This window comes from Rhinoderma darwinii, chromosome 3 (genome assembly GCF_050947455.1).
Source record: "Rhinoderma darwinii isolate aRhiDar2 chromosome 3, aRhiDar2.hap1, whole genome shotgun sequence".
NCBI lineage: Eukaryota > Metazoa > Chordata > Amphibia > Anura > Rhinodermatidae > Rhinoderma > Rhinoderma darwinii.
Window position 1 is genome coordinate 407,391,215 of NC_134689.1, and position 17,854 is coordinate 407,409,068.

The following is a 17,854-nucleotide window of genomic DNA, read 5'->3' on the forward strand; positions in this document are numbered from 1 at the left end:
TTTTGGCAGGACGAGCTGTAGTTTTTATTGGTACCATTTTTTGGTACATGCAACTTTTTGATCACTTTTTATTACATTTTGTTAAAAGCTTTGGTGACCATAAAACAGTGATTTTGGTGTTTTAAATTCTTAATTTCTTACGGCGTTCATAATGCGCTATAAATGACCATTATATTTTATTCTGCGAGTCGGTACGATTACGGCGATACCATATGTATATAGTTTTTTTATGTTTTGCAGCGTTTGCACAATAAAATCACTTCTTTATAAGATAATTTATTTTCTGTGTCACCATATTCTGAGAGCCGTAACTTTTTTATTTTTCAGTCAAAAAAGCGTTGTAAGGGCTTGTTTTTTGCGGTACGGGTTATAGTTTTTATTGGTACTATTTTGGGGTACATGCGACTTTTTGATCACTTTTTATTTTATATTTTGATAGGGGTGGTGACCAAAAAATAGTTATTCTGGCATTGTTTTTAGTTGGTTTTTTTTTTGCGGCGTTCACCGTGCGGTAAAAATAACATTGTCGTTTTATAGATTGGGTCGTTATGAACGCGGTGATACCAAATATGTGTACTGTTTTTTAACGTTTTCATTTTGTTCCTATAATAAGAGACTTATTATAGGAAAAAAAATCTTTTATTTTTACACTTTTGTAAAACATATTTATTAACGTCTTTTTACTTTTTTCTTTACTTTTTACGCTTTATTTTTTTACCTGCAGCTCTGATCGCTGCTAGAATACATTACACTACCTAGGTAGTGTAACGTATTCCAACTGTCAGTGGGACGTCACAGTCACTCTGACAGTTAGTCTACAAGGACCAGCCAGAGGCTGGTCCTTATAGGCTTCCATACACGGCAGACCCGGAGGCCGTTGTCTGGCCCCAGGGTGCCATCTCAAGCATCAGCAGGCCCCCACAATTGCATGGGGGCTGCTGATGTGCTATATACCTCCTACATGCGGAGATCGCAATCGAGCTCCACATTTAACGGGTTAATTGCCAAAATCAGCGGCAATGAGACGCTGATCGGCAACAGTGGAGTGTCAGCTGTCAGGGACAGCTGACGTCCTGGTTCCCGATGCACACTGTCACAGACACTGTCACCGACAGTGTGCATCGCGAACGGCAGTGACGTCCTGTCACTCTGACAGGAAGTCTATCAGGAGGCTGGTCCTGACAGGCTTCCGTGCATGTCAGACACGGAGGCCATTACTTGGCCACCAGTCGCCATGCTAGCCATCTGCAAACCTCACAATTTCATTGTGAGGTCTGCCGATGTGCTAGTAACCTCTAATTTCAATCGATCACCACAATTAAGGGGTTAATTGCCAAAATCAGCGGAAATAAGCCGCTGATCGGTATACAGTGGAGTGTCAGCTGTCGGGGACAGCTGGCCTCACGGTTCCCTGGCGCACTATCGCCGACAGTGTGCACCGGGAACCGCGCAGTAACTGTACATCCCCGTGCGCTAAGACACTGGCCACCCGGACGTACAGTTGGGTTGTGGTGCGCCTAGGGGTTAATGATCCCTCATTATGATAATGAGGCACATGGTTTATATACTGCATGTACTGGTTGTGTCACTATGCTTGAAAAAGGTCCTATAGCAGGACGGAAACGTTGCAGCTGTTGACTGAATAAATCACATTCTATTTTGGAACCATCGGAGTACTGTGGGATTTCTTTCACTTATGCCTTACAATCCACGGATCTGGATTACCTGCTTGCACCATCTCCGTGTTGAAATTTTACGCAGAGTGCTGCTTATTTCTATATATATATATATATATATTATACACGCACAGGGCCAATTGTAGCTGTTCTGCTGTCTGAGGCAAAAATGTAAAATGGTGCCCCCCCATCCGCCCAAAAATTATAAGAAATCCAAGTAGCCAACCTCTATTGGAAGTTTATAGTATTAACTTTTCTTTTTTTGGTAGGTTCCGCTGGACCGTTTGGGCTAATTCGAAGATTTGTTGGACTTGCATAATGGAGTTTTTAGTTCAATAAAATATGTTTTTTTTTTACAGATGTAGCCATCTTTAACTTGACTCTGATAACTTGCTGCAGGTTGATATCACACAATAAAAGCCATTGAAAAAATAATTGAAAAAGTCAACATAAGGGATCTAGCCACTATTTATGTAATGCGTTAATGCGAGTCAAGATACAGACGGCTACATCTGTATGTCTCTGTTTTTTAATACTTTATTAGCGCCTTAGTCATGGCATACCTCCCATCTTTCAAGTAACGCAAAGAGGGACAACCAATGCGGCAAGTTTTTTTCCTTTTAAGCCATACCTCTATTCCCGCCCAATCCCCACCCATACAGACCCGGTTCAGCCCACACAGTATCATGCTCCCATAGTGCCTCCCACACAGTATAATTTCAAATAGCTGCCCCATACAGTATAATGCCCTCACAGCTGCCCCATACAGTATAAAGCCAACACAGATGTCCCAATACCGTATAATGCCCACTCAGATGCCCCCATGCAGTATAATGCCCACACAAATGGTCCCATGCAGTATAATACCCGAAAGTTTCCCCATACAGTATAATGCCCACAAAGATGGCCCCATACAGTATAATGCCCTATAGCTGCTCCATACAGTATAATGTCCCCATAGCTGCTCTTATACAGTCTATTGCCCCATAGCTGCCATACACGGTATAATGCCCCCTTGCATTATAATGCCCCAACAGCTTCCCATACAGTATAATGCCCCTCTAGCTTCATCCATACAGTATTATGCCCCATACAGCATAATGGCCTCATACCGTATCATGCCCCCTTAGCTGCCACCATACACTATAATGGCCCCTCAACTGCAACCATATGGTATAATGTCACTATAGCTTCCGCCATACAATATAATGCCTTCATAGCTTCCTCCATACAGTATAGTACCCCCATAGCTGCCCCCATACAGTTGAATGCCGCTTTAGTGGCCACCATACAGTATAATGCCCCCTTAGCTGCCCCTATACATTATAATGCCCCTTTAGCTGCCACCATACAGTATAATGCCCCCTTAGCTGCTCCAATACAGTATAATGCTTCATATCTGCCCCATACAGTGTAATTTCACCTCAGCTGCCCCATACAGTATAATGCCCCCTTAGCTGCCCCTAGTGCCACTGCCCACATATAAAGTGCCAGTGCCCACGTGGATAGTGCCAAACCCCCTAAAAGATAGGGTCACCCCCCTGTAGATATATCACTACCCCCTGCTGTAGCCATTGGCCAGGGATTCCGCTATGGACAGTGACATCAGGGATTCCCTCTATGAGCTTAATCCCCGGCCACAGCATCGGCAATGCTCTGGCATGGGATTCCACTGTACCGGGGAGTCCTTTGTACTAATGCTGAAGCAGGGATCTGATGGTTCCCTGCTTCATCATTGGGTTCAATTGTATCTGCGTCCTGCGAAAGCAAGATACAGTTGACACCAGGAGTCCAGGACATACCACCGGCTGCCCGGATTGGAGGGCCCCCCCTCGAAATCTGGGACTGTCCCGTTGAATCCGGAATGTTTGGGAGGTATGTAACGGCCACTGTCTGATTGACAGCATTCCATTACTAGGCTGGGGCTTAGTATTAGTCAGTAAAAAGGAACTAACCCCCATTATTACCCCAGTACCCATCGCCACCAGGGGTACCGTAAAGATCCAGGTACGATACAGTACCCGACCATCTCAAGTGATGGCCGGGCAAAGGGGCGGCTGCATAAATCATCGAAGTAGTCCAACGAATCTTTGACGTAGTGGAACCTGCAAAACAAAAATGAGCAATATGAAAAATAAAAAATAATTATAGTCATCCACAACAGTCTTCTGTCTTCTTTTTTTCTCCCCTCTGCCGCAATACCCCATTTGTGGTGATAAACTGCCGTTTGGGCCCATGGGAGGGCTTAGAAGGAAAGTAGCGCTATGTGTTTGATGGAGTCCAGATTTTGCTGGATTGGTTTTCGGGTGCCATGTCGCATATGCAGAGCCCCAGAGATATCAAAGCAATGGAAACCCACCAGAAGTGACCCACATCTTGGAAACTAAACCCCTCAAGGAATTGATTTATCATTGTTGTGACCATTTTGACTGCTCAGTTTTTTTACAGCACGTATTTGAAATTGGGCTGTGAAATTTAAAAAATTGCATTTTTTCCAATAAGTTGTCATTTTTGATCAAAATTTCTTATTTTGACAGGTAACAAAATACCCCATTATGTTGCCCAATTTGTCCTGAGTGTGGCAATAGCCCATTTGTGGTGATAAACTGCAGTTTGGGCCCATGGGAGGGCTCAGAAGGAAAGGACCACCATTTGGCCTATTGTAGCTTTTCTGGTGCTAAGTCATGTATGCAGAAGCCCCTGAGGTACCAGTACAGTTGAAACCCCCGAGAAGTGACCCCATTTTAAAAACTACACCCCTTAAGACATTCATCTAGAGGTGTAGTGAGCATTTTGACCCAACAGGTATTGTTGTAAAAAGGTAATGCGCAGCAGATGGTGCAGTGTGAGATTTGCAATTTTCTATATACAGTATCTATGCCATTTCAGTGTCCAATATATTGTGCCCAGCATGCGCCACCGGAGATATATACCCTATAAACTGTAATGTGGGTTCCCCCAGGTACAGCAATACCTTACATGTAGCTGTTATCAGCTGCCTGGGCACACAGCAGGGCTCAGAAGGGAAAGATGAGGGGGATAAGCTGTGTGGAGTGCGTCAGGGTAGATGAAAAATCTAAGGGATGTATGATAAATTTTAAAACACTTTCATGCAGAGCCCTGGTTTTTCGGGGCACGTGTCACATTGAGATATTGTGTCCTCCCTTATCCCTCTCTTATAGCAGACTTTGGACCTCTTTTGACTTTTTCCCTTCTTGCCAGTTTGGGGAACTTCTCCTGGAATGTGCTGCCCTGGTACGATGCGTGTGGCCCCGCTTCCAGAAGTACTGGGTGCCCCTCTTTTCTTGGTCCTTAAAGATTAGGTTCTTGATAATGATGTGCACGGCCAGATTCTTATACCACATCGCATGGCGCTGTAGGGCTTCAGGAATTGATCTGACAAGTCCTCCCCTCCCATGTACCTATTGTAGTCCAGGATGCAGTCTGGTTTGGGGGTCTCTGTACTGATACCTCGTACTGGTACATGGGTGCTGGTGTGGCCATTTATTGTTATCAATACAAGGACATCTCTCTTGTCCTTGTACTTGACACACAATATGTTGTTGCTAGATTGTGCCCTGCTCTCACCCCTTCCTGTTTGCCCAAGCAGTGTCTTAGGGAGGCCTCTCAGATTTCTTCTAGCCGTGGCGCATGCCGCAGTACTTCTGGATGCGAGGCACTTGAAGAGTGGGACGCTGGTATAAGAATTATCCAGGTAGAGGTGGTAACCCTGGTCCAGCAGTGGGTGCACCAAATCCCACACAATTTTTGCATTAACTCCCAGTAAGGGGGGGGTATTCTGTGGGCTGAGTACTGGTGTCCTTCCCTTCATATATCCTAAATTTGTAGGTATACCCTGATGCACTCTCACACAGCTTATACATCTTCACGCCATACCTTGCCCTCTTACTCGGCAGGTACTGGCAGAATTGAAGCCTCCCTTTAAAATCTACCAAGGACTCATCAATAGAAATACACTTCTCGGAGATGTATGCTTGGGCAAACCGGGCACTGAAACGGTCTAATAGGGGTCTCCGTTTATACAAACGGTTAAAACTGGGGCCATCTCGGGGTGGGCACTGCTCATTATCAGTATAATATAAGAAGCAAAGTATTGCCTCATTTAGTTTTTTTTTAGGTTCCATTTTAGTTCTGAAGTTGCTTTGAGGGGCCTATATATTAGACACCCCCATCAAACACCCCATTTTAGAAACTAGACCCCTCATTGAACGCGACTTTTAAGGGGTTAATCAGCGGGGACACAGCGATCGGTCCCCGCTATAGGATATGCAGCAACTGCTGTACAAGACAGCAGCTGATACAGCTCCTGCATGTGTCGGGAAGACGGCCGAAATGGCCGTTAATCCCGCAACGTAATATTCCGTCGCTGAGCGTTAAGGGGTTAAAACATGAGGTTCTTATAAACATTTTTATCACATTGTATAAGTCCAGTAGCCACTTCTCGGAGGCCTCTTTTAATTGAGTCCCTACTCTATTAGGTGCAGCACTGCATGGCGGTCGCAGTCTAGAAGGAGATCACATTAGGGTTTCCACCTTTTTGCCCTCAGTTTGTCCACATTTGTGACATTTTTTATCTATTCACATGGTTGTGGTGTTGTGTGGTGGTCTATGTTGCTGTGGTATTGTGCATGTGGGGGAATGTGTCATAGACCCTGCAGGTGCCTTGTTGCGGCGAAGGCGGTCGCCATGCAGTGCTGCACCTGATAGAGTAGGGACTCAATTAAAATAGGTCGCCGTGAAGTGTTAAGTGGACTAATACATTCTGATAATTATTTTTCTAAGAACCTCCTGTTCATGTTTGTGCAGCAATAGATGAAGGTATAAAAGTGGATGTGCGCTCCATGTCTTGTTCTCCCATGTTGGTAGATAAGTCATGTAATGTGTTTATAAAGATCCATCAGTAATCCGCTTCATGTAGACGACCTTTCTTATTTTTACTTGGTATATTATTCTTACTATTACTTTATAAGAAATGACTCGATACTTTACAGCTTTATGATATTTTATTGAGCTGATAATAAGAAAATAATGTTCGACCTTTCTGTGGACACTGGTGGAAGTGTCCTCCATGATTTTATAGGATGAAGTGGACTTCTTATATGGTCAGTGGTAGGCTTGGTGTTCACTGAGGTGAAGAGTTTTAATGGATGACCCTTCCAAGAAGAGATGGAGCTGGCTGTGTGCCATCAAGAGGTCACGACCCTCCGGCTGTGTGCCATCAGGAGGTCGTCACCATCAGGCATTGTGCCATATCCAGATGTAAACTTCAGACTGGGGGCCATCACCTCAGTTCTTCACCACTGACAGCAGATGGTAGAGAATAGACAAACCCAACAGTGTGGTCATAAGGTGGCAAGAAGGTGAGATGCTGATGACTTCAGGAGGCGTTACTCAACCTGTAATCTGGATGAAATAATGATGGTTCAGGAACAGGTGAGCACTTGTGATGACTGAGGCATTTTTGCTCACCTCAGTCTTCTTCGCCTCTTAAGCATCCCCAGAAAGATCTTCTTCTCGCTCTTGTGCGTCTGGGTTCGGATGTACTGGGTTCTGGTGTTCTGGGTTCCGGTGTTCTGGGTTGTTGACGTTGATAGACCAGAATCCTCTCCTCATGACTATTAGAAGAAGGAGCTTTGCGTCCTATGTTGTCACAGGGTATTGGCCGGGCCCAGACGATGTTACTGAATGCCACATTATACTTGCGTTTTGGTGACTCTTTCACATCGTGTAGAGCAGAAGCAATAGGTTCACTTGGAACATTCTGTAATACAGATTTATGATGTATTTCTGATGTTCTTGGTTCTGGTGTTCTGGGCTCTGGTGTTCTGGATGGTTGACGTTGATAAACCAGAATCCTCTCCTTATGACTATTAGTAGAAGGAGCTTTGAGTCCTGTGTTGTCAGAAGGTATTGACCGGGCCCAGACGATGTTACTGAATGCCACATTATACTTGGGTTTTGGTGTCTTTTTCACATCCTGTGGAGCAGAAGCCGTGGATGGTCCAGGACGTTCCTCGTTAGACAGGACTGGTGTTCTCCTGGATTCTTGTACCCGAAATTCAGGGGTATAAATCGGCTCCTTACAAGCTTCTTGGTCTTTCAAAACATTTTCTTCCTCAGGAATGTGACTTTCTTTGGTTGTGTCCTTGGCTTCAGCTGTACTTGTCAGAGGTGATTCTGTGTTTGGTTCTTCATCAGAATCAGAGGGCTCTTCCTCCTCCTCCTTCTCCCTCTCACTCAGGACTGGCACTATAGCCAAGGACAGTATAAGGACGAGTGGTGACATCATGATGACACAGGCCACGCCATTGATGAGCCGAGCAAGAAGTTTGATCTCACATTCAGAGGGGTCAATTTTGGGAACCACAGGTGGTGGGTTGTCCTGCAATAGAAAGAGGAATAATAAAATCTTGTAGATATTAGGTTACCGCGCCATTTGTGTTCTTGCTGCGCCATTTTATCATCTCCTTTTCTTGTGTTGAATCTGCAAATTTTTACTTACCCCAAAGACCATTGCATTTATCCAGTTGTAGAACCTCTGTAATATAATCGGCTTCTCACGGGGGGCAATAGATTCATTTGGAACATTCTGTAAAACATATTTATGATATATTTATGACATGTCACATGACTGTCGCCATCACTATCTTAACCCCTTAAAAACACCGCCTATTTCGGACCAAGGGAGGCAGCGATATTTTTGTTTTGTTTTTCCTTCTTCGTATTCTGAAAGTCATAATCTTTATTTGGTTTTCAGTCTATGGAGTCATATGAGGGCTTATTTTTTTTTAGACAAGACGTACATTTTAATGGCAACATTTTGGGGTACATATAATATATTGTATTAGTTTTATTAACTTTCTTTTGGTGGGAGAGAGGAAAAAATCAGCAATTGTACCATTGTTTTTTGGATTTTGTTTCTACAGAGTTCAACGTGCGCTATAATTGACATAATAAATTTATTCTAAGCGATACCAAATGTATATTTTATTCATGATTTTCCACTTTTGCTCAATAAAAACCTTTTTTTTTTAGAATTTTTTTTATGTGCTGCTGCATTTAAAGACCCCTATCATTTTTTATTTTTAGTCAAAGGAGCTCTATGTTGTCTTATGTTTTGCAGGACGAGTTGTAGTTTTTATTGGTACCATTTTGGGGTACATACTATATTCTTTTCACTTGGATTTCAGTTTCATTCAGAGGCGGGATGATCAAAAAACAGCAATTTTGCTGTTGATTTTTTGTATATTACGAAGGCAGTGATACCAAATATGTATAGGTTTTTTTTATTACAGAGCAGGGCGGAAGGAGTTAAAATCATGATGGTCACCATAGTAACACAGCAGAAATGCCCGTTCCACCCACAACTTATACAGGGACTTTACCCTATAGGGTCCCTGAATAATAAGCCCCAACAATAGAGAAGCTACTTACCCCAATGCACCACTCTCGTGTCCTTGTATGTCCAGGAGGAACGTACGGGTGCCCAACTGGGTCAGATAGAAATCCCTACAACACAAGTGATAGATGTAATGTAGACTCTATTCTATCCCGTGCAGGTAATGGGATTATCACATCTATATTCCTGTACAGCTGATTATTAGGATCTCCTCATCTACTTTATGTCTATTGTTTCTATGAAGAGCCGACATTTCCTGATAATAAATATTATACTGGTGATACAACCAGATACAAGCAAGTAACTCACCCCAAAGAGCTGGAATACGACCCGTATATGTGGAACCACGTCCTCAGACTGGAAATCCTGAAAGACAAGAAGTGGCTGTAATACCCCGGATAAGAAGAGTAAAGTGGGGGTTTGGTTGGACACCCCCTTTTTTCAGATTGTGGGTCCCACAGAGACAGGATAATGGCGGGAGCCCCCACTACTAGTGACCTAAATAATGTACTGCCCCCAAAACCACCGGACGTCCACTGTTCTCAATGCCGGCCTGTTGTCCTCCAGAGCTGAGAGACATATTACATGAGACTCTCAGCAGCAGCTAGTAGAGGGGGGCACTGAGTGGGGGTGACCCCTCTATCAGCGTAATAGAGTAACGGACACCAGACAACCCCTCTAATAGGAAGTTTTGTTAGAAATCAGTAGAAAGTTGTTGCGTTACCTCAAAGTTCCATGTTTTCTGGGGTTCGGAGGAACCTTCATTGAATGGAAGATAATTAATCCAGAAGAAAAGGTCCTGTAAGAGACAATATGATCATTATAGTCCTATATCTCCTCCATAGAAGAGCGCAGTATATTTATATATATGGTGAGGAATGTTCTAGAGTCCTAGAATGTAGCCAATCACAGTGCAGAAGCCAGTGACATCACACAACGTCTATTCCCATCCCCCCCAAGTTCTACAAGGAACATCCGCCACCCCGTCATCCATGAAAAGAATATTCCATATATAATATCAGAAGAAGTTGTGGATTTACCTCCAGCGTCCATGGAATCAGGTTGTTGGTTGGACTTTCATATGATGGAAGGTGATGAGTCCAGTATGAAAAGTCCTGCAAGAGACAAAATCATCATTATAGTCACCTCCGTCCCATACAGCAGTGTATATGTATATATGTGCCCCCTATAGATATATATATATACTGCACAGACCCCACACTTATATCCGCTCTGACCATTCACATCCTCTGTATATTCTCTTGTTATATCTCCCCCTTCATAGCAGATAATTCTTACCCCCCCCCCAATCACCTGACCCTGCCACAGCCGATTCCAAGTTACCTCCATATTGAATAAGGGAAACATACTCACCGGCAGCGTACCGCAATGTACGGGGTAGATCAAGTTCAAAGACATAAAAAATAGGATAATTGTAATGGCAGGAAGGAGGTGAAGGGAAAGTGAGCCCTAATCTACCCACCGCCCTGTCCCTGCCTACTTGCAACGACCCGCCCTAGGCGACGAGGTACAACTGGGCGGCGGTCCCTACGCTGGCTAAGTGCACAGGAAGACAAACAGGGAACACGCAAGGGAAGGGGCAGTAGCCACGGAATGCCACGAGGAAACGGGGCGGCGAACGAACCGTCAGGACCAGGACGAAGTGAGTACACCCGAGCAGGCACAGAGACAGAAGCAAGCCAGGGCAAGCAAGCAGGTCAAGCAGAACTGCAGCAAGGCAGAAGCACGGCAGAAGCAGGCTGGAGCAAGCAGCAGAGGCCAGGAATCCAAAAGAATTACAAGCACTGAGGGAGAGCACAGGGCAGGTAATAAAGGGCAGGGGGCGGAGCTAACTCCGAGAGACCAGGCCGCGATAGGCTCTCCCACTCCTGAGCCTGCCACCCTGGTTGGTGGGAGATGGTGTCAGTCGAGCAGGTCTGGCCTCAGGTGTGGATTGATTAATCCCAGGAGTATAGCTAGATGAAGTACCTGGCAGATCCCTAACAGTACTCCCCCTTTTATGAGGGGCCACCGGACCCTTACTAAGGGGACCCGGTTTAGTGGGGAAGAGGAGGTGGAACCTCCTGATCAATACCCCAGCATGAACATCACGGGCAGGTACCCAAGTCCTCTCCTCCGGCCCGTATCCTCTCCAATGGACCAGGTACTGGAGGGAGCCCTGGACCATCCTACTGTCCATAATCTTGGCCACCTCGAATTCCACCCCCTCAGGGGTGAGAACGGGAACAGGAGGTATCCTCGAGGGGGACCAGGACGGGGAGCAGCGTTTAAGGAGGGAGGCATGGAAGACGTCATGTATGCGAAAGGATGGGGGGAGCTCCAGACGGAAGGATACAGGGTTGAGGACTTCAATGATCTTATAAGGTCCAATAAATCGGGGACCAAACTTCCTGGACGGGACCTTAAGGCGCAAGTTCCTGGACGACAACCAGACCAAATCCCCGACGACAAACCGGGGGTTAGCAGAACGTCTACTATCCGCCTGAATCTTTTGTGCGCTCTGGGACGCCTCTAGGTTCTTCTGAACCTGGGCCCAGACAGTGCACAGTTCCCGATGAACCTCCTCTACCTCAGGATTATTGGAACAACCAGGGGAGACGGAGGAGAACCTTGGGTTAAACCCGAAATTACAGAAAAACGGGGAGACACCTGACGAGTTACTGACCCGGTTATTCAGGGAAAATTCAGCAAGGGGAAGGAATGAGACCCAATCGAATTGACAGTCAGAGATGAAACACCTTAAATATTGTTCCAGGGATTGGTTGGTCCTTTCCGTTTGGCCATTAGTTTCGGGATGGAAGGCGGAGGAGAAGGACAGATCAATCTCCAACTTTTTACAAAAAGCTCTCCAAAATAAGGAAACAAATTGTACCCCTCTGTCAGAAACGATATTGACTGGGGCCCCATGGAGACGCAGGATGTGTTTCACAAACAAAGAAGCTAACGTCTTGGCGTTAGGTAGCTTCTTAAGGGGCACAAAGTGGCACATCTTGCTGAAGCGGTCGACTACCACCCACACCACCGACTTGCCCTGAGATGGAGGCAAATCGGTGATAAAATCCATGGAGATATGGGTCCAAGGTCTCTGGGGAATGGGCAAGGAACGTAGTAGGCCCGCAGGTCGGGACCTAGGGGTTTTGGACCTAGCGCAAACCTCACAAGCGGCGACGTAAGCCCTAACATCTTTAGGCAACCCAGGCCACCAATAGTTTCTGGTAATGAGGTGTTTGGTGCCCAAGATGCCAGGATGACCAGATAGAGCGGAGTCATGGTTTTCCCTGAGTACCCTCAGCCGGTATTGCAGGGGAACAAACAGTTTGTCCCCAGGGGCGTTCCCGGGAGCTGCACCCTGATCAGCCGCGATATCAGAAGCTAAATCAGAATCCGTGGCAGAGACGATTATACCAGGGGGTAAAATACAAGCGGGATCCTTCTCGGAAGGAGGATTGGCCATGAAACTACGTGACAGAGCGTCAGCCTTAATATTCTTGGACCCAGCCCTATAGGTAACCAAGAAATTAAATCTGGTAAAGAATAGTGCCCACCGAGCTTGTCTAGGATTAAGCCTCCGGGCCGATTCTAGGAAAACCAGATTCTTGTGATCCGTAAGGACCGTTACCTGGTGTCTGGCCCCCTCCAGGAAGTGCCGCCACTCCTCAAAAGCCCATTTAATGGCTAGAAGTTCGCGGTTACCAATATCATAGTTACTCTCCGTGGGCGAAAACTTCCTAGAGAAGTAAGCACAGGGGCGGAGATGGGTGAGGGAGCTGGTACCCTGGGACAAGACGGCCCCTACTCCCACCTCGGAAGCGTCAACCTCCACAATAAATGGCTCCTCTTGGTTGGGCTGAATCAGCACGGGGGCCGAGATAAAGCACTTCTTGAGAGTCTCAAAGGCCTGGACGGCCTCAGGGGGCCAATGGAGGACATCGGCACCCTTGCGGGTAAGGTCCGTAAGAGGCTTAGCGACGACCGAGAAGTTGTCAATAAATCTCCTGTAATAGTTGGCGAACCCTAAAAAACACTGTAACGCCTTAAGGGAGGCAGGTTGGACCCATTCCGCCACAGCTTGAACCTTGGCAGGGTCCATGCGGAATTCATGAGGAGTGAGGATTTGCCCTAAAAATGGTATCTCCTGTACCCCAAAGACATATTTTTCAGTCTTAGCAAACAGATTATTCTCCCGAAGGACCTGGAGCACCTTCCTGACATGCTCCACGTGGGAGGACCAGTCCTTGGAAAACACCAGTATGTCATCAAGGTACACAACAAGAAAATTACCCAGGTACTCTCTCAGGATTTCATTAATAAAATTCTGGAAGACAGCAGGGGCATTACACAACCCAAAGGGCATGACCAGGTATTCGAAATGACCCTCGGGTGTGTTGAACGCAGTTTTCCACTCATCCCCCTCTTTGATGCGGATAAGGTTATATGCCCCCCGTAGATCGAACTTAGAAAACCATTGGGCTCCCTGAACCTGATTAAAAAGATCCGGAATCAAAGGAAGTGGGTACTGGTTCCTTACGGTGACCTTATTCAGGTTACGATAATCAATGCACGGCCTAAGACCACCATCCTTCTTCCCCACGAAGAAGAAGCCAGCACCTACAGGAGAAGTCGAGGGGCGAATGAAACCCTTGGCCAGGCATTCTTGGATATACACCCTCATCGCTTCACGTTCAGGACATGAAAGATTAAATATCCTACCCTTAGGAAGCTTGGCACCAGGCACCAAATCGATAGCGCAATCGTAATCTCTATGGGGGGGCAACACCTCGGAGGCCTCCTTAGAAAACACATCGGCGAAGTCCTGAACAAACTCAGGAAGCGTGTTTACCTCCTCCCGGGGAGAAATAGTGTTAACAGAAAGACATGACATAAGACATTCATTACCCCATTTGGTGAGATCCCCAGTATTCCAATCAAATGTGGGATTATGCAACTGCAACCAGGGAAGACCTAATACCAGATCAGACGATAATCCCTGCATCACCAGTACAGAGCACTGCTCCACATGCATGGAGCCAACCAGGAGTTCAAAAACAGGAGTATGCTGAGTAAAATAACCATTAGCAAGGGGGGTTGAGTCGATTCCTACTACAGGGATGGGATAAGGTAAATCAATACAAGGCATCTTTAGAGACATAGCAAAATCCACAGACATGATATTAGCAGATGAGCCAGAATCCACGAAAGCACTGCCCGTGGCAGACCGGCCAGCAAACGAGACCTGAAAGGGAAGCAAAATTTTATTGCGTTTCACATTAACGGGAAATACCTGTGCGCCCAAGTGACCTCCCCGATGATCACTTAGGCGCGGAAGTTTTCCGGCTTCTTATTCTTGCGCCTGGGGCAGGTGTTCAGTAGATGCTTGTCGTCCCCACAGTAGAAGCAGAGACCATTCATTCTGCGAAACTCTCTACGTTGTCGAAGGGACATGGAGGCCCCGAGTTGCATAGGTACCTCCGAGTCCTCCGTGGAGGGGCGAGGAGACGGGACCTCGGGGGGAATCACAGAAAAGTCAGAGGGGAGCACACTGAAGCGTTCTAGCTGACGTTCCCTGAGACGTCGGTCAAGTCGTACTGCTAGGGCCATAACCTGGTCAAGGGAGTCAGGCGAGGGGTAGCTAACCAGCAGATCCTTCAGGGCGTCAGATAATCCTAACCTAAACTGGCACCTTAGGGCCGGATCGTTCCACTGAGAAGCTACGCACCACTTCCTAAAATCAGAACAGTATTCCTCAACCGGTCTCCTACCCTGACGTAAGGTCACCAGCTGACTCTCGGCTAAAGCAGTCCTGTCAGTCTCGTCGTAAATGAGTCCGAGGGCAGAGAAAAAACGATCAACAGAGGAAAGTTCAGGGGCGTCAGGAGCCAAGGAGAAGGCCCACTCTTGGGGCCCTTCCTGGAGTCGGGATATGATGATACCCACCCGCTGGTTCTCGGAACCTGAGGAGTGGGGCTTTAGGCGGAAATACAGTCTGCAACTCTCCCGGAAGGAGAGAAACGTCTTACGGTCCCCTGAAAACCGGTCAGGTAACTTGAGGTCGGGTTCTAGAGGTGAGGTGAGGGGTACTACTAAAGCAGCGTCACCCTGATTGACCCTTTGGGCCAGGGCCTGGACCTGTAGGGAGAGGCCCTGCATCTGCTGGGTCAGGGTCTCAAGGGGGTCCATGATAGCGTCAGCGTAGGAGAAATGGTAGACTAGGTAAGGGCTTGTAATTATGTAATGGCAGGAAGGAGGTGAAGGGAAAGTGAGCCCTAATCTACCCACCGCCCTGTCCCTGCCTACTTGCAACGACCCGCCCTAGGCGACGAGGTACAACTGGGCGGCGGTCCCTACGCTGGCTAAGTGCACAGGAAGACAAACAGGGAACACGCAAGGGAAGGGGCAGTAGCCACGGAATGCCACGAGGAAACGGGGCGGCGAACGAACCGTCAGGACCAGGACGAAGTGAGTACACCCGAGCAGGCACAGAGACAGAAGCAAGCCAGGGCAAGCAAGCAGGTCAAGCAGAACTGCAGCAAGGCAGAAGCACGGCAGAAGCAGGCTGGAGCAAGCAGCAGAGGCCAGGAATCCAAAAGAATTACAAGCACTGAGGGAGAGCACAGGGCAGGTAATAAAGGGCAGGGGGCGGAGCTAACTCCGAGAGACCAGGCCGCGATAGGCTCTCCCACTCCTGAGCCTGCCACCCTGGTTGGTGGGAGATGGTGTCAGTCGAGCAGGTCTGGCCTCAGGTGTGGATTGATTAATCCCAGGAGTATAGCTAGATGAAGTACCTGGCAGATCCCTAACAATAATCCTCATTTTCTCCAAAACATCAAAGGGTCTCTCAGCACTAAGATGCCAATGTGATAGAAGCTGCGGGTGGGCGGAGCCCCCTTATATACCCCCAGATGTGACATCACAATGCCCTCTGTGACATCACAATTTTCTATGTGACATCATCACCGACTACACAATACCACATGACATCATCACACACCACTAGACATCATGTGACTCTGAGACTATGGGCCTCATGTATCATAACCGTCTAATAGAAAAAATTTCCTTGTTGTCCATAGCAACCAATCACAGAGCAGCTTTCATTGTAGCACAACAGTTAGGAGATGAGAGATGCACTGTGATTGGTTGCTATGGGTAACTAGGACAGTTTTCCTGTTACACAGTGTGGATACATGAGGCCGCCATCTTTGGATGATCTTCCTGAACCATTAAAAATGAGAATTATCGTCTTCAGTATGGAGGTACACTATGGAGGGGTCACATAGAAACATCAACATGGCCCTTCTCCTTGTGTGGACCCTAAAAAATCAACAACTCATCTACTCTCCAATATATATATATATCATCCTACTTCATCTCATTATCCCCTACACATCCTTACATTCATCCAGAGCCCTCGATACCTAACACCCCCAAGTGTGGCCCCCCCTGTGGAGCTGCAGATGTGGGGACGGAGGCAGGAGAGGGGCCCAGCGTCTAGATACCCCTCCCCCAGACACTGACTATGGACTTGTCACTATAAGAGGGGGTCACAATTACCCCATTTACTTATTGTTGGGTTTTAAAGGGACAGTAGCATGGACCCACAATTAAGTGCAGGACATTATCATTATCGTTACCCCCTCCCCCATCACCTCACACTCACACAGCTGATTCTAGGCACCCGCCATTTGTAATAATAGAGATGTACTCACCGGCAGCGTACCGCAATGTACGGGGTAGATCAAGTTCAAAGACAGAAAAAATAGGATAATCCTAATTGTCTCCAATACGTCAAGGGGTCTCTCAGCACCAAGATGCCAATGAGATACAAGCTGCAGCTGCACAGAGCCCCCTTATATACCCCCCATTGTGACATCACAATACCCTCTGTGACATTATCACTCACCACACGACACCACGTAACATCATTACCCACCACACAATACCACGTGACATCATCACCCACCACACTACCCTCTGTGACATCACCCACCGACACCACGTAACATCAACACCCATCACAAAATACCACATGACATCATCACCCACCACACAATACCACGTGACATCATCACACACCACACAATACCACATACGACTAAATTGATGAAATCAAGAAAAGATAGCACGATCAAAAAGCGCACACCCAATACAAATAGTTTGAAAAAAGAAAACAATTTTATTGATCCAAAACTAATATATATGACACACAAATAAAAAGATTTAAAAACATGTATGAACAGAAGCCCATGTGTAGATAAACAGGGCAAAACTACAGTCACTATACTTGTCTCAATAGGACAATAATATACCAATAGATGGATAGTACTGGGTAAATATAAAGCCTCTACTCAACAACATACAATAATCACAAGAACCAGAAACCTGGGATTACCTGGTGCTCAGCATGCCAAGAATTGCTTTATAATGCAGCTTCCTCAGGGGAAATAGAATGCCACACACAATACCACATGACATCATCAGCCACCACACTACCCTCTGTGACATCACGCACCACATGACACCACGTGACATCATCACTCAGCACAAGACATCATGTGACCAGCACAATTTCCAGATTTAGTCATTTCTATAGTAAAATCCTGAGTTTCTTGTACTGTCCCTGGACATTGGGGAGTGCTGGTGACGTGTGTGACAGTGCCATAGTGAGACTTCGCTTCTCCTGTATACCAGGATATATGATAAGGCCTCATGCACACGCTGCGGAAGATACGCACTAAAA